This window comes from Sus scrofa, chromosome 7, assembly GCF_000003025.6.
Source record: "Sus scrofa isolate TJ Tabasco breed Duroc chromosome 7, Sscrofa11.1, whole genome shotgun sequence".
NCBI classification, from domain to species: Eukaryota; Metazoa; Chordata; class Mammalia; order Artiodactyla; family Suidae; genus Sus; species Sus scrofa.
The window spans coordinates 9,899,423-9,921,921 of record NC_010449.5 but is presented as its reverse complement, the minus strand read 5'-3'; the positions used below and the strand labels follow the sequence as shown (position 1 = coordinate 9,921,921).

At 43.9% G+C, this 22,499-nt stretch overlaps 1 long non-coding RNA gene across 4 annotated transcripts; it reads right to left on the bottom strand.

Moving 5' to 3' along the window:
* On the bottom strand, positions 3,439 to 21,327 carry LOC110261777. 4 transcript variants are annotated; one of them, XR_002346308.1, is made up of 3 exons: positions 17,163 to 17,554; positions 15,774 to 15,903; positions 3,439 to 4,021 (listed from the first exon to the last, which is right to left on the bottom strand). It is a non-coding gene; the product is annotated as an uncharacterized LOC110261777 (long non-coding RNA). The 4 variants fall into 4 exon arrangements; XR_002346309.1 differs by lacking the exons at positions 3,439 to 4,021; positions 17,163 to 17,554 and adding exons at positions 7,579 to 8,294; positions 20,768 to 21,327; XR_002346306.1 differs by lacking the exon at positions 3,439 to 4,021 and adding an exon at positions 7,579 to 8,294 and having other exon boundaries at positions 17,163 to 17,553.

Genomic DNA, 22,499 nt, shown 5'->3' with positions numbered 1-22,499 from the left:
TTTGAAATATTGCAAGAATTACCAAAATGTGACACAGAGACATGAAATAAGAAAACGCTGTTAGAAAAATGGCACCAATAGATCTGCTCAGCCCAAGGTTGCCTCAAACCCTCAATTTCAAAAAACCACAATTATCTAGGAAGGATGATAAAATAAGGTATGCCTGTATATGAGAAAAATAAACTGCTTTTTTAAGTTTTTTGCTACTTGTAGTCGAAAGTTTTCCTAACTGATTAAAAAGATGAAAGTAAATAATTCAGGAAACAGGAAAACAAACAAAACTCCATTAACTCATTCAAAGATATTTAATATCCTTGGAGAAATTGAGTACTGATTAATTGTTCCCCCCCCAAAGAGAATATGTTTCTTAGTTTCTTATTTATCTCTCTGGTATTTTTAGGTATTTTTATATTAATGAAGACAAATGTAATAGATATTCTTATTCCATCTCTTTTACACCAAAGGAGGCACAGTGTATACATTCCATTAATATACTCTATACACTGTTTCTGCACCCTGTTTTCATCACTTGATGACATAGCTTGTAGATAGATCTCTTCACATCCATAGGGATCTTCCACATTCCTTTTCATAGCCGCATAGTATTCCATATTCCTCAAATGTCTTAGTTTATTTAACCATTACTTAATTGCTAAATACACAGGTTGCTTCTAATCTCTAAATTTTTCAAATTATGCAACAATCAATAAACTTATGCCCTTTCCTATTTATGTAGATTATATAGTATGTATTCTTGGAAGAGAGATTGCTGGGTCAAAGAGAAATATGTATTTTTGGGAGACAGTGCCAGAGTTCCCACGATAAGGGATTGTATGGTTTTGCATCAACAAAATACAGAAGCGCCCGTTTCTCCTCAACCTTTCCGACAGACTGTGATAGCAAAGAGTCTGACAGGTGGAAGATGGCATCCTGGTACCACTTATATTTATCTTTTCCTTATTATTTTTCTATGTTTAAGGGTCACTTACAGACTTTTGTCCACGAACTCCCCATTTCCTTTGTTCTTTGTTTTTGTTTTTGTCTTGACTTCTAGGATAGAGGATGAGACGAGAGATAGATGATAGATAGATGGATAGAGCCATGTAGATATTTATCCATATATTCCAGGGAGATTAGCCTTCTCTGATATAATTTGCAAATAGGTTCCCTGTCTTTTGATTTTTGGCTTTTTTCCACATAAACATTTTTGCTATATATATAGTTGACTTTATCTTTTCTGAGATGACTTATGAATTTTGAGTGATCATTAGAAAGGCCTTCTCTAATCCTTAGTTTAAAAGGAATTCACCCCTATTTTCTTCTATTTGAGATCTGTATACCATCCATTTTAATCCCTAACATTGAAATCATCGATTAATTCTGAGTCTATCCTGAAGTGTGGTATGAAGTATGGATCCAAGTCTGTCTTATTCCAAATGGCTATCCAGTGACTGCAATGTCTTTTACTAGAAAGTTCATCTTTACTCCATTGATTAGAGACATTACGTTTATCATATGTTAAACTTATCTGTAAGGTTGCATCTATTTTGGAACTTTCTAGTCTACTCCTTGGATTTGTCTGCAGTATTTTTTTTTTCCATGCACACCACCACACTGGATTTATTACTAAGAATTTGTGTACATTTTATATCTGATAGGGCGCATTCCCTCTCCATGTGCTTTCTCTTAAAAATTTCCTGGCTTTTCTTGCTTGGTGATTTTTCCATATAAATGTCAAAATCAACTTAAGTACTCCCAGAAAAAAAAATGTATATTACATTTACTCGAATAGTCATTAAAAAGAAATTTAAAATGCTGGCTGAAATAAATTCAATGGTGAGGTCAGAAAAGAGTCAATGAAATCTTTAGGGGAGAAAAATAGAAAAACTGAGAAAGAAAAGAAATATCTGAAGGCTCGATTCAAGAGGTCAAATAAGCAGTTAGTAGGAGCCCCAGCAAATGAACATAGAGAAAATGGAGCGAAGGAAATTATTAAGGAAATGATTCTTTTTGGTGGGGGGGGTGGATGCATTTGGGGCCGTAATGGCTGCGATGTGCAGCATATGGAGGTTCCCACAGCCACAGCAATGCCAGATCCAAGCCAGCTGGGACCTATGCTACAGCTCACGGCAACACTGGATCCTTAACCCACTGAGTGGGGCCAGGGATCAAACTCACCTCCTCATGGATACTAACCAAGCCACAATGCAAATCCCCAGGAAATGATTTTTAAAGTGTTTGACATGAGTGTCCCGACTAAAACGGCCCAGTATATTCCAATGCAACCTCCCTCTCTCTTTCTCTCTCTCTCTCTCTCTCTCTCTCTCTCTCTCTCTCTCTCACACACACACACACACACACACACATGCCCCTGCATAATTTCAAAACACCAGAAATAAAGATCATAAAACCTTCCAGAGAAAAAAATTAAATGAATGACAATAAGAATAGCATGATGCTTCTTAGAGGCTCATAGGATTCCATAAGAATGTCTAAGAACAGCACAGGATTCCCAAGCAATGGCCTCAAAGCTCTGAGGGATCATTATTTTCCACATAAACATCTATCCTCAGGCAAATATTTACCCAAGGCTGAAAACCAAATAGACCTTTGACACTTAAAGACTCAACAAAATGCATACCCTATACACCTTTTTTGGGAGGCTACTGAAGGATGTGTTCCATCAAGACGAGAACTTAAACCAAAGAATAGTGAAAGGTCGGATGAGCTGTGGCTGCAGCAAGCCATGCGGTCCTTAACCTGGGCCAGCCTTTACAATTTCCTGGGGACATTTATTAAACAGATGCCTCTATCCTCATACGTCTTTACAAGTCCTCTCCTCAAATTCTGATTTAATTTCTCTGTAGTGGAGCCCAGGTATTAGTATTATTATTATTATTTTTTTTAAGTTTCTCAGGTGATTCTACTGTGCAGCAAAGGTGAGAAACTCTACATTCTATAGAAAACAAATTTTAATCGTAATGGTTGGAACAATCACTTTGCTGCTTTGACTGAGTTTTCAGCCAGATCTGTAGGTCAGAACTTGAAGCGATGAGCAAGTTCTATGTGTGGTAGAGAGTGTTTGTATGTTAGCTTCTGAGGTTCAATGATTAAGACTCAAAGCGGAGGAGTTCCCATGATGGCGCAGTGGAAATGAATCCAACTAGGAACCATGAGGTTGCAGGTTTGATCCCTGGCCTTGCTCAGTGGGTTAAGGATCCGGCGTTGCCATGAGCGGTGGTGCAGGCCAGCAGTTACAGCTCCGATTAGACCCCTAGATGGGGAAGCTCCATATGTCATGGTGCAGCCCTAAAAAGACAAAAGGACAAAAAAAAAAAAAAAAAAAAAAAAAAGACTTAAAGGGGGAATTGATTTGAAAATACCCAGAGGGGGAAAAGTTAAGAATAAAATGCAGTCATTAGAGCTATCACAAATCTCTGAACTTTGCAAGAAAGTAGGGATGTCTTTAATGCTACTTCTTGGGGAAAAAAAAAAAAAAGAATTGGATAAACAGTGGAACCACACACACACCCCACCTCTCCCTCCCCTACCCAGTATGGTAAACAGAGTGTCATCGTAATTAATTTCTCTGTAGAAATAGTCTCCCAAAGACGCATGAGCACACAACGCATAGATCCTGGGTAACGGGGACTAGCTGGTTTTTTCCCTGGAGAGGCGGACATCGGACATCAAGACGTCTCTGTCTTCTGACACCACCCAGCTCTCCATGTCTTGGGCAACATCAATGTGTTGGTTTCCGAAATACAATTTTTGCCCGGATAACTGCTCCCAGGGCCAGACTTTGGCTTGGGCTTTTGCCTGTGCTTGTGTTTGGTTTGCCTTTGCGTAGGTGCGGGGCCAGGACCACCCACAGCTTTGCCTCCCATGAACACTTTGGACTTTCTGGAAAGTGCAGTGAGGGATGGCGTTTTGGATGTCCTGGAGGAACGCAGTCCTTTCTGGCTGGGGCTCCTAGATGGGGTCTCTCCAGGCACCCCTGGCACCAAGACCCGCCCTCCGGCTGGAACCACATAGAAGTAATTGAAGAAAGACTGTCATTTCTTTTTATATCAACCTAAGGAATTTGGACTCTCAATTAATTTGCCAGAGCAAAAGCATTCGATTAATGTCCTTGAAATTGAAATTAAAAATGCTGGGCTTCGGAGTTCCCGTCATGGCGCAGTGGTTAACGAATCCGACTAGGAACCATGAGGTTGTGGGTTCGGTCCCTGCCCTTGCTCAGTGGGTTAACGATCCGGCATTGCCGTGAGCTGTGGTGTAGGTTGCAGACGCGGCTCGGATCCCGCGTTGCTGTGGCTCTGGCGTAGGCCAGTGGCTGCGGCTCCGATTCGACCCCTAGCCTGGGAACCTCCATATGCCGCGGGAGCAGCCCAAGAAATAGCAACAACAACAACAACAACAACAACAAATGCTGGGCTTCAAATTTTAGGGGATTTTAATCTTTGAACTTTAAATCCATGGTGAACATCATGACAGGAGGGGTGTGTTGTTGGCATTTATCATCATTATGAAATCATTTGAGCTCATTGCAGAATCTCTAGACTCACACTGAACCATATGGCTGACAGTTGTGGATGGGAAATAGACTAAGGAGAGGTTTTTTAGCTTTCTAATACCTTGGAATTAATTGGGGAATGGGGTGCAGAGAATGGATCTAGGTTTTATGAAGCCAGATGCTTATACAATAAGGTGACCCTTTTAAGAAAAAGAAAATTATGAATGTGAAATTATATATGAGAAAGTCAACGTCTTTAGAATGAGAAAAGAAATCACAACAAATGACAATTTTATAAGGCTAATAAGGTACCACAAATATCACAAATCTAAAATATTAATAACTTTAACATGGAGTTCCCGTCGTGGCACAGTGGTTAACGAATCCGACTAGGAACCATGAGGTTGCAGGTTTGATCCCTGGCCTCTCTCAGTGGGTTAAGGATCTGGCATTGCCATGAGCTGTGCTGTACGTCTCGGATGCAGCTCCGATCCCTCCTTGCTGTGGCTCTGGTGTAGGCCGGCGGCTACAGCTGGATTAGACCCCTAGCCTGGGAACCTCCATACGCTGTGGGAGTGGCTCAAGAAAAGACAAAAATAAATAAATAACTTTAACAAATTATTATTTTTAATAAATTGCTTGACACCCCTCTATTTCTTTTTTGCTGCCTACTCTTTGATTATTTCTTCGCAGCAGTGTTTTCTAATACCGTTTTATGTAGAAAGAATAGAAAGAGAATCCAATTTTTCTTCTAGCGCAACTAATTAAATTTTCCTCAATTGCACAATTTTCCTCTGTGGTGAAGCTTCACATGGACATGCAGGGCTTAACCTTAAACCATATCTGAGAAAGACAATGCTGGAGTTCCTGCTGTGGCTCAGTGAGTTAAGAACCTGACATAGTCTTAGTGAGGATGCAAGTTCAATCCCTGGCCTCACTCAGTGGGTTAAGGATCCTGGGTTGCTGCAAGCTGTGATGTAGGTCACAGATGCAGCTCAGTGTTGCTGTGGCTGTGGCCAAGGCCTGCAGCTGTGGCTCTCATTCAACTGCTAGCCCTGGAACTTCCATATGTCGCAGGTGCAGCTATAAAAAGAAAAAAATTAGGGAGATTCCATCATGGTTCAGTGGAAACGAATCCGGCTAGTATCCGTGAGAATGTGGGTTTGATCCTTGGCCTCACTCAGTGGGTTAAGGATCCGGTGCTGCAGTGAGCTGTGGTGTAGGTCGCAGATGAGGCTCAGATCTTGAGTTGCTGTGGCTGCGGTGTAGGCTGGCAGCTGCAGCTCCAATTTGACCCCTCGCCTGTGAACCTCCATATGCCACAGGTGCGGCCCTAAAAAGCAAAAAACTAAACTAAACGGAAATAAAATAAAAATAAATACATAAGTAAATAAACGAAGAGGCAGTGCTGTCTGCATAACTCAGTTTCCCAAAGAGAAAGGCACAGAGGGGAGACTTCTCCAAAGTCACCAATCTGAGGAGGGCTGTTTTCACCCAACGTGAGGAAGTGGACAGAGGAAGACTGTTTAGGGAGAGACCCCTCCTCAGAGAACCAGAAAAATGGTGGCGGTGGTGTCATCAACATTATCTCTTATCTCCCCAGCTCTCTGTTCCCATACCTGTGGGCTGAACCACCACCTCTGTGTTAAGAAACAGTGGGGTCGGCCCCCCTGGGGGAGAAGACCAGTCCCGCTCTCAGCTTCCTTCAAAACCCGCCCTCCTCTTCTGTAGCTCCTCTGAGCAAGGCTGGAGAGCACTGATTTTGTCCTCAGAAAAGCTCTCAAGGGACCCAGAAGCCCAGAGATGGATTTCCCTGGAAGCTAATGAGATCTCAGCTCCATCAGCTGGGCAGACCTCCCTGGGGCTCGCTGTGTTCTTCGGAGACAGCCGTGGGATCTGTATTTGCTTCTCAAAACCCGGCAAAGAGCTGGGCCTCCAATTCCTCAAGACATCTTTTTAATTGAAGGAAAGTAGAATTTGTTACAGAAACGACAGAAAGAGAAAGCTGATACTCTGCGTCTGGTGGGCCAAAGGGGATGATGCCGCAGGTGTTCAGTTCTGGGAGGCAGACTAAGGTCTTAAGGGGTGACTGTCTAAATTCCTTCAAATCCACCATCCTCTCCCCTCATTCTTGGTCTTTTTCCTGCTTAATTCTTGGTGCTTCTATAGCTCCTGAGGCACAAATGGTACTCAGAGTCCAACTGGGCATCAAAGGATGCCGTCAAGAGAAGGAAAAGACAACTCACGGAATGGGAGAAAATATTTGCAAATCATACAGCTGCTTGAGTCCCTGCTTTCACTGTTTGGGGTATGTACCCAGAAGTGGCATTGCTGGATCACGTGTTTATTCTGTGTTTAACTCTTTGAGGACCTGCCTCATTGTTTTCCATGGTGGCTGCACCATGTCACATTCCCACTAGCCGTGCATGAAGATTCCAGTTTCTCCACATCCACAGCAACATTTGCTATTTTGTCTTTTGATTAGAGCCACCCTATTGGGTGTGGTGTCTCATTGTTGTTTTGATTTGTGTTGCCCTGACGGCTAGTGAGGTTGAGCATCTTTTCATGCGCTTATTGGCCACTTCTGTCGTCTCTGGAGAAATGTCTGTTCAAAACTTTGCCAGTTTTTTAACAGAGTTGTTGGAAAGTTTTATTTTCATTTTTGCTTTTGTGTTGCAAAAGTCATTGATGTATGCTACTCTGATATCAAGACAGAAGCAAAAATGAAGAGAGGCTCAGCATCACTAGCCATCAGGGCAGCACAAATCACCACAACACTGAGAGTAACATGGAGACACCACACCCATTAGGGTGGTTGTTCTCAAAAGAACAAATAAACATCGATGTGGAGAAATTGGAGTCTTCATGCAGGCTAGTGGGAATGTGACATGGTGCAGCCACCATGGAAAACAACGAGGCAGGTCCTCAAAGAGTTAAACACAGAATAAACACGTGATCCAGCAATGCCACTTCTGGGTATATACCCCAAACAGTGAAAGCAGGGACTCAAACAGATATTTTTATACCAGTGTTCATTACAGCATTACTCACAATATCCAAAATGTGGAAACAGCGCAAGTGCTCGTCCACAGATGAACGGATAAACAACAGGTGCTATAAATAGACCATGGACTAGGATTCAGCCATAATAAGACAATTCTGGCACCTGCTACAATACAGATGAACCTTGAAGACATTATGCTGAGTGAAATAAGCCAGATGCAAAGGACAAATGATTCCATTTACATGAGGTGTCTAGAGGTGATAGATTCACAGAAACAGAAAGTAGAATTGAGGTTATCAGGGTTGAGGGGAGGGGTGGTGGGGAGTTATTGTTGAGTGGATGTGGAGTTTCTGTCTGGAGTGATGAAAAAGTTCCAGAGATGGATGGTGGTGATGGTTTTACAACCACATGAATGAACGTCATGCCACAGAACCCTACACTTAAAAATGGATAATGGTAAATTTTATGTTATCTATATGGCACCACAATTTAAAAAAAAAGGTAAAAAAAAAAAAAGAGACGATTCAGGAAGTCACCTGGAAACAGAATTCCAATCCTAATGATTCTACTTCCACCTCTCTCAAGTGCTTGTGTCTTTTGCCTTCCTTACTGCAGCTGGACCAGTCCAGCTCCCCAAGGCATTTACCTAGATTATTGCAGGAGCCTCCTCATCTGTCTCCAGATGTTCACTCATATTCTTGCTAATCTGTTCTCCACGGAGCAGTGAGAGTGTCCTTCAAAAGTGTACCTCCAGTTGGGTCAGTCCTTTGCCTACTGGGAAAGGTTAGAGGATTTTAGGCAAAGGGGCAGCATGACTAGATTTACATTATTAAGCACCACCGGCTTCTGTAGGAGTCAGATTTGTAAGAAGTCAAGAGAAGTGGTTCTCAAACTCCAGGGGCATCAGCTAGAGGGCTTGCTGATACCCAGATTGCTGGGCCCCAGACTGTCTGATTCAGTAGGTCTGGGGTGGGGTCTTCTGGGGTGGGGTGAGGAATCTGCATCTCTAAAAACCTCTCACGAGATGCTCTGATCAGGTGGCTTCTGGCTGCTTCTGATGCGGTGGCGACACTTTGGGAATCCCTAGCCTGGAGTGTAAGCAGGAAGAGCAAAGCTGACTGTGGCCTGGTCCGTCTCCCTCAAAGAGACCAACCATTGGCCAAGCATATCGAAATTGTTCTATTTTCTTAATGCTTCATATTCTCAGGACTTTACATGCATAGTTCTCTCTGCCTGGAATACTCTTCCTCTTCTCCCCTTCCCTTCCCATCTCCTCCCTAACCTCTTTTTTTTAAATAGCTGCACCTGAGGCATATGGAAGAGCCCAGGCTAGGGAGTGAATCTGAGCTGAAGCCTCCACCTATGCCCACACCAGATCCTTTAACCCACCTTGCTGGGCCGGGATGGAACCTGAGCCTCAGCAGCAACTCAAGCTCCTGCAGTTAGATTCTTTTTCTATTTTTTCTTTCTTTCTTTCTTTTTTTTTTTTTTTTTTTTTTTTTTTTGTCTTTTTGCCTTTTCTAGGGCCACTCCTGGGGCACATGGAGGTTCCCAGGCTAGGGGTCAAATCAGAGCTGTAGCCGCCGGCCTACACCAGAGCCACAGCAATGCCAGATCCAAGCGACCTACACCACAGCTCACGGCAACGCTGGATCCTTAACCCACTGAGCAAGTCCAGGAATCGAACCTGCAATCTCATGGTTCCTAGTCAGATTCGTTAACCACTGAGCCATAATGGGAACTCCTGCAGTTAGATTCTTAACCTACAGCATCACAGTGGGAACTCCGACCAACCCTCTCTACCTTCCTGGTTAACTGTCACCTCTCCTTCAAGGATTTGCTTATACAGTGTATGTACTTTTTTTAAAAATAGCTTTATTGAGATATAACTCACAATACAATTCACCTATTTAAAGCACACAGTTCACTGGTTTTCAGTACAATCACGGATGTGTGCAACTATTACCAGGGTCAATTTTAGACCATTTTCATAACCTCAAAAAGAAACCCTGTTCTCCTTAGCTGTCATCTCCTTATCGCCCCCTCTTGCCCTCTCACCCCCCAGCCCAAGCAACCACTGATCTATTTTCTGTCTCTGGATTTCCCTGGCTGCGGTATTTCATATGAATGGAATTACGCAGTAATTGGTCATTGTGGCTTTCTTCTCTCACTTGGAATAACATATGTATATATATATTTTTGGTCTTTTTGCCTTTTCTAGGGCCGCTCCCGCGGCATATGGAGGTTCCCAGGCTAGGGGTCGAATTGGAGCTGTAGCCACCGGCATACACCACAGCCACGCAATGCGGGATCCAAGCCATGTCTGCGACCTACATCACAGTTCACAGCAACGCCGGATCCTTAACCCACTGAGCAGGGCCAGGGATCGAACCCGCAACCTCATGGTTCCTAGTCAGATTCATTAACCACTGTGCCACGACGGGAACTCCGGAATGATATTTTCTTGGTTCATTTCTTTTTGTTTTTGTTTTTGTCTTTTTAGGGCCATGCATATAGAGGTTCTCAGGCTAGGGGTCAAATCAGTTATAGCTGCTAGCCTATACCACCACCACTGCAGTGTGGGATCTGAGCCAAGTCTGTGACCTACGCCACAGCTCATGGCAACACCAGATCCTTAACCCACTGAGCAAGGCCAGGGATCAAACCTGCCTCCTCAAGGATACTAGTCAGTTCCGTTAACTGCTGAGCCACAACGGGAACGCCTCAAGGTTCATTTTTGTCACATGTATCAGTATTTCATTCCCTTTTAAGGCTGAATAATATTCTATTGTATGGAGGTACCACATTTTATCAGTTTGTCCATCGAAGGGCGTTTGGGTTGGTTCCATCTTTTGGCTCCTACAAAGAATGCTGCTATAAACATGACTGGACAAGTGCCTGTGTGAATATCTTTTTCTTTTTTGTTCTCTTTTGGCTGCCGCACAGCATATGGCGTTCCCAGGCCAGGGATCAGCTCAGAGCTATAGTTGCAACCTAAGCTGCAGCAACATCACATCCTGAACCCACTGTGCTGGGCCAGAGATGGAGCCTGTGTCCCAGGGGGCCCAAGTTGCCGCCGATCCTGTTGTACCACAGCTGGAACTCCTCAACATCTGTTTTTGTTTCTCCTGGATGTATACCTGGGAGTGGAATTGCTGGGTCATATGATAACTCTATGCTTAATCATCCAGGGAACTGCCAGACTGTTTTCCAAGGCAGCAGCACCATTGTACATTCCCACCACTAGGGCACGAGGGTTCCAGCTTCTCTACATCCTGGCCAACATTTGTTGTCATCTGTCTCTCTTGTTATGTGGGTGTAAAGTGGTATCTTTGCGATTTCGGTTTGCATTTCCCTAGGGTCTAATGATGCTGACCATCTTGTCTTGTGCTTGTTGGCCATTTGTAGATCTTCTTCAGAGAAATGTCTGTTCAGATTCGTTGCCCATTTTTACATTGGGCCGTCTTTTTATTACTGAGTTGTAAGAGTCCTTCGTACTTTCTAGATGTAAGCCCGTTATGATTTTCAAATAATTTTTTCCCCTTCTGTGGGTTACTTTTCCTCTTTATAGATGATGTTCTTTAAAGCAAAGAAGTTTTGATTTTTTTTTGTCTTTTTGTTTTTTTAGGGCCATACCCATGGCATATGGAGGTTCCCAGGCTAGGGGTCGAATTGGAGCTGTAGCCACTGGCCTACACCACAGCCACAGACAGCAACATAGGAACCTTAACCCACTGAGTGAGGCCAGGCATTGAACCTGCAACCTCATGGTTCCTAGTTGGATTTGTTTCTGCTGCGCCACAATGGGAACTCCAGAAGTTTTTGATTCTGATGAAACCTAATTTTTCTTTTGTTGCCGATGCCTTTGGTGTTATATAAGAATCTTTTGCCAAACCCAAAATTATGAAGATTTATGTCTATATTTTCTTCAGAGAGTTTTATGGGTTTTGCTCTTACAATTAGCTCTTTTATCCATTTTAATTTTTTGTATATGGTGGGGGGGGGTCCAACTTCATTCTTTTCCAAATTTGATCCTAGTACCATTTGCTGAAAAGCCATCTTTCTCCCATTGAATGGTTTTGAATGGTTGTGACACTCCCATCAAAAATCAGTTGACCATAGATGTGTAGATTTATTTCTGAACTCTCAGTTCTATTCCACTGATCTCTATGGCTATCCTTTGATTACTATTTCTGCTTAAATGTAGTCACAGTGTTTCATCAAATGCGTTTTTGTTTTGGCGCTATTAAAATGTGAAAAAGAATGGTCAGTGTTAATTATCTCCCACTTTGAAAGTTGTTAAAGTCTTGGGATTGATTATACATTCTGTGTCCAGGGAAACATTCTCTATCTCCATGGAGGGCTTATCATAGCACATAAGCTATTGTGACTCTATTCCTCTTAGAGCTGTGGCTCTCACAGTATCGTCCTAGGCTAGCAGCACCACCATTCCCCTGAGAACTTGTTAGAAATGCAAATTATCAGACCCTCCTCCAACCCCAGACCTACTGAATTGAAACTCTGGGGGTGGGGCTCAGGAACCACTTTTGTTTGTTTGTTTTGCCACACCCAAGGAATGAGGAAGTTCCCAGGCTAGGGATCGAACCCAAGCCACAGCTGTAACCAGAGCCACGGCAATGATAAGCCGATCCTTAGCCTGCAGAACCACATGGGAACTCCCAGGAATCTTTTTTAAAACAAGTCCCGGAGTTCCCGGCGTGGCACAGTGGTTAACGAATCCGACTAGGAACCATGAGGTTGCGGGTTCGGTCCCTGCCCTTGCTCAGTGGGTTGACGATCCGGCGTTGCCGTGAGCTGTGGTGTAGGTTGCAGAGGCGGCTCGGATCCCGAGTTGCTGTGGCTCTTGCGTAGGCCAGTGTCTGCAGCTCCGATTCAACCCCTAGCCTGGGAACCTCCATATGCCGCAGAAGAGGCCCAAAGAAATAGCAAAAAGACAAAAAAAAAAAAAAAAAAAAAAAAGTCCCCTGAGGAGTTTCCACTGTAGCTCAGTGGTAAGGAACCCAACTAGTATCCATGAGAACATGGGCTTAATCTCTGGGCTGAATACCCCGCTCAGTGGGATAACGATCCGGTGGTTGTGAGCTTCGGAGTAGGTCGAGGATGCAGCTCGGATCTGGTGTTGCTGTGGCTGTGAGGTAGGCTGGCAGCTGCAGCTCCAACTCAACCCGTAGCCTGGGAACCTCCATATGCTGCAGGTGTGGCCCTAAAAAGACAAAAACAAAAGTCCTCTGGGTGATTCTAATGCCCAGGAAGTTGAGAATCTCCCCATTAATAAAGTTGGTGAAGGCAGGAACCATACTTGGCTCCCCACTATTGTGTCCCTAGCTCAGGTGGAGGGAGGCGGGCCAGGTGGTAGTGCCCAGCATAGATTAAAGAACAATGAGGAGTTCCCGTCGTGGCGCAGTGGTTAACGAATCCGACTAGGAACCAAGAGGTTGCGGGTTCGGTCCCTGCCCCTGCTCAGTGGGTTAACGATCCGGCGTTGCCGTGAGCTGTGGTGTAGGTTGCAGACGCGGCTCGGATCCCGCGTTGCTGTGGCTCTGGCGTAGGCCGGTGTCTACAGCTCCGATTCAACCCCTAGCCTGGGAACCTCCATATGCCACGGGAGCGGCCCAAGAAATAGCAACAACAACAAAAGACAAAAGACAAAAAGACAAAAAAAAAAAAAAAAAAGAACAATGAATGTTGAATTAAGAAGGGATGTGACTTACCCAAGGTCACACAGCCAGGAGGCGAAAGTTTAGCACAGTTAGCTCTTTTTGCCTTGACTGCCTGGTTGATGGTGTGAAGTGGGTAAGAACATGCTATTCCATTCCACAAGCACCTGTTGAGGAATTACTATCTACTCAACGTCTTTCAAAATTTGGCCAAGGGAGTTCCCATCACAGCTCTGTGGTTAACGAATCCAACTAGGAACCATGAGGTTGCAGGTTCGATCCCTGGCCTTGATCAGTGGGTTAAGGATTTGGCAGTGCCATGAGCTGCGGTGTAGGTCGCAGACATGGCTCAGATCCCACACTGCTGTGGCCCTGGCATAGGCCAGTGACTACAGCTCTGATTCAACCCCTAGCCTGGGAACCTCCATGTGCTGGGGGTGCAGCCCTAAAAATACCAAAAAAAAAAAAAATTGGCCAAATGTTCTAACTTTGGTCATAATTTGTGAGGCATCAATGGATAGCTTTTTAGGAATTAGAAGCACATTTTAGGATAATCAGAGTCCTAAAAGAATTGAGGAAAGTTGGACTTTATTAAACACCAGGGGGAGCTTTATGAAGAAAGCAGTAGACCACTTTGAAGGGCAAGCCATCCCAGCATAAGGCACCTGTTCCTAACAGGTATTCTTAAGCACCTGTTCTTAAGAATAAATTTGTTCAAAGTTTCCCATAGACTGAATTTTTATAGATCAAATGCTTTTTCCCCACTAGATTTTATCATCTGGATTTTTTTCATTACCTGGGCATAATAAAATCACTTAAGACTAAAACAAGGCTTTAAAGAACACATTTATGGAAAAACAATTTTATGAGTTCCTGAAAGAATACAATTGGGTTAAATCGCAACACAAACGCATGGCAGTTTGGGTTGTTTATGTTTTGCACAATAGTTTTAAGTTCTACAAGGGAAAAAGGGAAGGATTAACAATGCAGGTTGCTTGAGAATTTTGAATGATCATGCTATAAAAGACTATATATATATCATCAAGAATGTGAAAAAAAAAAAAAAAAAAAAAAAAAAAAAAAAAAAAAAAAAAAAAGGACTTCCCGTGTGGCTCACAACATAACTACTCGGCGTTGCTTCTACAGTGGCTGTGGCTCGACCCCTAGCCTGGGAACCTCCATATGCCGCAGGTGCGGCCACTTGTTTAAAAAAAAAAAAAAAAAAAAAAAAAAAAAAAAAGAATGTGTTTCAAAGTTATTAGAGGAGTTCCCATTGTGGCTCAGTGATAACAAACCTGACTAGTATCCACGAGGACTCAGGTTCAATCCCTGGCATCGCTCAGAGGATTAGGGATCCGGTGTTGCTGTGGGTTGTGGTGTAGACCATAGACATGGCTAAGATCTGGTGTTGCTGTGGCTGTGGTGTAGGCCGGCAGCTGCAGCTCCAATTCAACCCCTAGCCTGGAAACCTCTATATGCTGAGGGTGCAGCCCTAAAAAGACTATATATATATATATATATATATATATTATATATATATATATAATATATATATATTATATATATATATTAGAACAGTGATATTTTTCTGATAAATCTTTAAGAGATTTTAAAATCTATCCTAACAAACCTTAGGAACAGTAGGAGGAAGCCACTCCTGTGAGTTTTATTAGTTTACTGTAGGAAGGCAAAGGTTATCATTCCAGAGGAAATTGAGTTATGCAGAGGGCAGAACACACTGTTTATGGCCAAGTGCTGCATCTACATGTGGAGTCTCAGTTACTAAGGAAAAGCCTTCTTCCACCATCCAACACGGTTCTGCTTTGCCAGAAGTGGATCTGATCCTGGGAAAGCGCCAGTTCTTTGTGCATGTTCCACAAGCAGCAAACTCAGGCCCCAGCAAGTGCAAGTTTTCCCTGGAACTTCCCAAGGCTTCTAACGGTGCCTGAAGGGGAAAACCGACCCGTTTTGTGTGGATTGGCTGCTGCTAAAGCAAGATGGATAATACAAACGGGAGGCAAATTTAAAGCTAAAACCATAGGCATTCTGAACAAAGCTGTGTCCAGCCAGTTGTTCTGGAAATATTTCACTATTCAATAAGAAAAAGTTATTCTCTAAAAATGTAACTATGAGTTCCCGTCGTGGCACAGTGGTTAACGAATCCGACTGGGAACCATGAGGTTGTGGGTTCGATCCCTGGCCTCGCTCAGTGGGTTAAGGATCCGGTGTTGCCATGAGCTGTGGTGTAGGTCACAGACATGGCTTGGATCTGGTGTTGCTGTGGTTGTGGTGTAGGCCAGCAGCTGTAGCTCTGAATTCGACCCCTTAGCCTGAGAACCTCCACATGCCACAGGTGCAGTCGCAGAAAAGACAGAAAGACAATAAATAAATAAATAAATAAATAAATAAATAAACTAAAAGGTTTTCTTTAAAACTGATACAGAACAAATGAACAGACCTAAGTGATTTTAGGTAAATTACTTAGCCCACCCATGCCTCGGTTTTGCAGATTTTGAGCTCAGGGGTAGTAATCTTGCGTGTCTAGAGCTTTGCAGAATGTCTGGCAAATACTCACCATCCAATAAATATCCGTTGTTATGTATATACATGTATTTCCTTTGATGTTCATCTCCACAATCCCTTATCTGCAACGCCCGAATTCCCCCGAAGCTCCGAAAACTCCAAATTTGGTGGTACAACCTTGCCTGAATTGATAAAACGCTGATGTGAAGCTTCTTGACCAGATTGGTGAAAATATTAATATGTTTTGCTACAACCGAGAGATTATCAGACTAAGTGAAGTAAATCAGAGGAAGACAAACATCATATGGTATCGCTTATATGTGGAATCTAAAAAATAATACAAATGAACTTATTTACAAAACAGAAACAGACTCGCAGCCGTGGAAAACAAACTTATAGTTACCAAAGGAGAAAGCGGGGTGGGGGGGATAAATTAGGAGCTTGGAATTAACAGATACCACTATATATAAAATAGATAAAAACCAAGGTCCTATTGTATGGTACAGAGAACTATATTCACTCTCTTGTAATAACCTATAATGGAATAGAATCTGAAGAATATATAACACATACATATATATGTCTAACTGAATCATTTTGCTGTATACCAGGAACCAACACAACAGTTGTAAACCAATATACTTCAATTTAAATATTTTGCTACAGAATTTCCCTTCACGGCGCAGTGGAAACAAATCCAACTAGAAACCATGAGGTCGCAGGTTCAATCCCTGGCCTCACTCAGTGGGTTAAGGATCCAGGGTTGCCCTGAGCTGTGGTGTAGGTCGCAGACGCAGCTCAGATCTGGTGTTGCTGTGGCTGTGGTATAGGCCAGCGACTACAGCTCCGATGAGACCCCTCACCTGGGAATCTCCATATGCTGCAGGTGCAGCACTAAAGGAACAAAAGACAAAAGAAAAAAAAAATTTGCTCAGAGATGCCAATGGATATGCAGTGGGAAGGAGGTAGGGCCCTCCCAGAACAGAGGGAAGGCAACATGCACCACCACCATCTGTGTGCGCATGCTCAGTTCTGCAACAATGTACCCTAACCTGTATCCATGAGAGCAGGTGCATCTGTAACTGCCCACTCAGAAATTACAGGATGTATGTTACTTTATAAGTGGGACAAAGAAACTTAGATGTCAGGGGAAACCTAATGGGGTATATAAGGTGATGCCCTGCTGCGTTTGGGGCTCAGCCTTTGGAGCCAGTGCCAGCCCAAATAAGCACTGCTTCCTGGCAAAAAAGCCTCGGGGGTCTCGTTTCTCTGGACGTAAGTCCTATGACAGATATACCGTTCTAAACTCCTAAAAATATTCCAAATGCTCCAAGCCACTCAGGCCCCAGAGGGTTCAAGTAAGTGACTATATGCCTCTTTCAACATGACGCCCACACAACTCAGAGGAAAACCAACCAAATTCAGATTCACAGACCCCTACCTGGCTCTGAATCCAGGCCTGGTCACCACGTTGCCTCCTCAGGAAAACTGCTTAGCTTCTTTAGAGGCTCAGACGGTTGGTTGACAGAGAATTCTGTGTGTTTTACTGCACAAGATATGAACCATCTCAAATTCCTGCACCTTCCCCCACCCCAATCAGTGCATCTTTCTCATCCTTCCTCCTCACTGACAACCATTTTGGGACGTTGCTATGTGCCTGAATGATTCAAGGCCACCCTCTCTTCCTGCATGCTTCACCAGATGTACCGCGGGTGGGGGCGTAGGAGCCAAATGAGAAAGTTCCGTGGAACTTCAAGAAAGGTTCAGATGAAGGGAGGGGGTTGATGGGTCGGTGTTTTCCTCCTTGTCTTTTGCTGACCTATTGCTACTATAGCAGATGATGAGTTAACTTCCTAAGGGCTGCTGACTGGAAGAAAAGTATAAATGCAGGAGTTCCTGTTGTGGCTCAACATTAATGAACCTGACTAGGACCCAAAGGACTCAGGTTCAACCCCTGGCCTCACTCAGTGGGTTAAGGATCCGGCATTGCCCTGAGCTGTGGTGTCAGTCGCAGGTGTGGCTTGAATCTGGCATGGCTGTGGCTGTGGCAGCTACAGCTCTGATTTGACCCCTAGCCTGGGAATTTCCATATGCCATGGGTGTGGCCCTAAAACAAAAAGAAAGAAAAAAAGAAAAGTATAAATGCACAAAAGTATAAATGGCTGACAGCTTAAGGTTTTAATCCACGTATAAATTAGAAGGGGAGAAGTGGAATTTTACGCCCCCACCACCCCCAGCCACAGAAAATGGAAATATGTGGGAGAAGCAAGATTCAAGATTGGTTCCTTGCCTGGACTGATTTAATTAAGGGAAGCAGCTTTAGGCTAGAGATTCTTTTCTTTTTTCCTTTTTAGGGCTGCACCTGAAGCATATGGAAGTTCCTGGGCTAGAGGTGGAATCAGAGCTGCAACTGCAGGTCTACGCAGCTTGTGGCAAAGCCAGATCCTTAACCCACTGAACGAGGCCAGGGACTGAATCCACATCCTCACAGATACTATATTGGGTTCTTAACCCACTGAGCCACAACAAGAACTCCAGTCTTGAGATTCTTAATCCTGGCTGCACAACAGATTCATCTGGGCCCTTTCAAGAAATGCTTGGGTCCTCTGCAGATCAGCTGGGTCAGAATCTGCAGTGGGGGCCCAGGCACCAGTGACTTAAAAAAATAACCTCTCCAGGTGATACTATATTCAGGGCTGCCTAGGCCTGTGAAAGTCATTGGAGACCAGAGAACTTTAAAATATCGCTGCCCAGGGGTTCCCATCAAGGAGCAGCAGAAACGAATCCGACTAGGAACCATGAGGTTGCGGGTTTGATCCCTGACCTTGCTCAGTGGGTTAAGGATCTGGCGTTGCCATGAGCTGTGGTGTAGGTTGCAGACATGGCTTAGATCTGGCATTGCTGTGGCCCTGGCATAGGCCAGTGGCTACAACTCTGATTGGACCCCTAGCCTGAGAACCTCCATTTGCTGTGGGTGCGACTGTAGAAAGACAAAATAATAATAATAATAATAAGATATCACTGCCCAGGTTACTCCCCCAGAGAGTCTGATCCAACTGCCATAGAATATAATTGGGCTAGGATATGACTGGGCATCAGGATTTTGCAAAGGTGGTTATAATAGCGAGAAGCCCTGCCTGGGTGATCCAGGTTTTCTCCACAAGTGCAGCAGTCCTCCTTTCAGATATGTTCCCTAGAATTTTTAAGAATTTGGATATAGTAGCAATTTTCAGATAATGCTATTTAAATGCTTATTTGGCTCTTTCCTGAAAACTCACATTTTCAGGAGACAATTCCATTTCTGAAGTGCCTAAAATAGGTTGAACACATTTTGGTGAAAACTGAAAGCAGACCTCACAGCCATTGAATTGATTACCTGGCCCGGTATTTTTCCCATTGTTAAAAATCACTGTTATCAAAGCTTTTGCATAGCAAAGGAAACCGAAAAGAAAACAAAAAGACAACTTACAGAATGGGAGAAAATAGTTTCAAATGATGCAGCTGACAAGGGCTTAATCTCTAGAATATATAAACAACTTTTATACAATTCAACAGCAAAAAAGCCAACAACCCAATGGAAAAATGGGCAAAAGACCTGAATAGACATTTTTCCAAGGAAGATATACAGATGGCCAACAAGCACATGAAAAAATGCTCAACATCACTGATTATTAGAGAAATGCAAATCAAAACTACCACGAGATACCACCTCACACCAGTCAGAATGGTCATCATTAGTAATGTACAAACAACAAATGCTGGAGGGGGTGTGGAGAAAAGGGAACCCTCCTGCACTGTTGGTGGGAATGTAAGCTGGTACAACCACTATGGAGATCAGTATGGAGATACCTTAGAAATCTATACACAGAACTACCATATGACCCAGCAATCCCACTCTTGGGCATAGATCTAGACAAAACTTTCCTTAAAAAAGACACATGCACCTGCATGTTCACTGCAGCTCTATTCACAATAGCCAAGACATGGAAATAACCCAAATGTCCATCGACATATGATTGGTATGATGTGGTATATATACACAATGGAATACTACTCAGCCATAAAAAAGAACGACATAATGCCATTTGCAGCAACATGGATAGAACTAGAGACTCTCCTACTAAGTAAGTCAGAAAGAGAAAGACAAATACCATATGATATCACTTATATTTGGAATCTAATATATGGCACAAATGAACCTTTCCACAAAAAGGAAAATCATGGACTTGGAGAATAGACTTGTGGTTGCCAAGGGGGAGGGGGAGGGAGTGGGGTGGTTGGGGAGCTTGGGATTAACAGATACAAACTATTGCCTTTGGAATGGATTAGCAATGGATTAGTAGCACAGGGAACTATGTCTAGTCACTTACGATGGGGCATAATAATGTGAGAAAATAGAATGTGTACATATATGTGTAACTGGGTCACCATGCTGTACAGTATAAAAAAAATTGTATTGGGTAAATAACTATTAAAAAATAATAATAAAAATCACTGGTATCAGATGAATTATTACCCTGACACTGAGAAGGAGTGGAAAGAACAGGACTATAGAATACACATAGTATGAAAGACTTTAAAAACATTTTTTTTTAAATCTAGGAGGTTGGTATATGTCATATGCCTGGTCTATGTTCACAGCCTACTGTATGCTGGATATTTGAGAAATGTTGTGTTTTTTCATCCGCAGCCAATTCGCTTATCAATGTCACTCCCTTCAAAGCACTTTACCTCGCACAGGAGACCCTAGAATAAGGGGGACAAATCTGGCTTCTCAGCAATGAGCAGTGACTGAGCAGTGGAGAGCAGACTTAGGGCTAATGATGCTGCTTCACGGCCCTTCTCATGGTTCCTTTCCTTCCGCTTATTGTTCACGTTACATCCACTGTCGGAAGCCAGAAAAGCCGAGAGTGCGTGCGTGGCCCTGACCTCCAGGGGCTCCGCATCTCCTATGAGACAGCGTCCAAATGCCTTACCTGGGCATCCATGGCCTTGCCCCACCTGACCCGGACCCTCTTCTGGTCTCTTCTCCTGCCCCGTCCTTACCTTGCACGCAGGCTCCAGTGGACAGCTCTCTGCTCCTCCAGTCGACAGACCCTTTGCCACTCTCCACCCGGCACATCACACAGGACTTTTTACCATGAAATCATCCCTTCTCGAAGCTTCAGAAAGCAAAGCCCCTCTCTCTGGCCACGCTCTCGTTACCGAACCAGGCTCATTCTGCAGCAAGCCGAGGTTTGCAACGAAGAGAGGGTTTATTCTCAAGTCAGCCAAGCAAGGAGATAGAACAAACTTCAGATCTGCCTCCCTGGGTCACAAGGGGCTGGGGTATTTGCAGGATAAAGAATAAAGCAGCAGGGTGGTCTGAGGCGTAGGGAGCGTGGGGAAAGGCGGCTGGAAAAAAGTTTGGGGATAGCCTTTCTGTACAGGTGTAACCAAGCTACGGTCTCTGCAGGTTAAAAAAATGAAGGCACTTAGCATGACCTGAGGGGGGAGATTTCAGTCCTCAGACGTCAAAAGGTCACCAGGAGGACACTTGCACATGCCCAGTTGGAGGGTTGGTGGTCCTAACCAGACTTCACCAGCTCAGCTTGAACTAGGCACAAGTGATTCCAAGTTTCTGGAGAATAACTCAGGCAAACCTCTCCCCGTTTAGGCTAAGTGCTGCTTGGAGCACACGCAAGTCTTCCGTAGCGACAATTAAAACGAACTTGATTGGTGAAGGCCGGTTACAGGTGAAATGGCTGGAACTAATGATTATCCAGTTTCACTCTCAGAGCACTTTAGCTTCTAAGTCTGAGACCAGCCATGTCATCAGTCAAAAAGAATGTTCCCTGGGTCTGGAGATAGGGGAGCAGCCCAAATAGAGGGAGAATGTTTTATTATTTTTTTTAATTTTTATTTATTATTATTATTTTACTTTTTTTTTTTTTGGCTTTTTTAGGGCCTATGGAAGTTCCCAGGCTAGGGGTCAAATCGAGCTATAGCTGCCAGCCTCCACCACAGCCAAGCAAATCAGGATCTGAGCCACGTCTGTGCCATACACCACAGCTCACTGCAACTGGATCCTTAACCCTCTGAGCAAGGTCAGGGATCGAACCTGCATCCTCAGGGATACTAGCCAGATTTGTTTCCGCTGCACCACAATGGGAACTCCAAAGGAGAACATTTAAAATCTCATTCATTCATCCATCCACCCATCCATCTAGCCACTACATATTAACTGTCTATGACCTACAAGATGCTTTTGGAAGTATGGGAAATTCACAGACCTCTATTTTCATTTTGGGGTTGAGAAGACTGAGTGTGGGAAATAACACACAAAACAAAGCAAAAAAAAATTTTTTTAAGATGTTTTTTAGAGATGGAGAAGCAAAACAGCATAACGGTAGGAGGCTACTTCGTGGAGAGACACTTGAGCTGAGACACCTGGATGATGAATCAGCAAATAAAGACCTGGACCAAGAAAATTCCGGGGTTGATTCTAGAACTTTTGTAGAGGGCTGGGTCCAGACATCTACACATGCCTTGACAGAATTCGTCATTGCACAGCTTGGGGAGCCCCGGTCTACCGAGGTTCCCCTTGTCTAACCAGGGCTGTGCCCTGGGTTCCTCTTGCTCAGGTGGGGCGAGGAGATGCGGTCATGCGCTTGCGCAGAGAGGCAGCACGATGCTTCCTTCACGCGCCCCTTCCAGCTGGGGTAACAGCCTGAAACCACCCAGCTCCCCGGGATCCCCCGTGCTCTTCTGTCTCTCGAGACCGGGCAGGTTCCCTCTG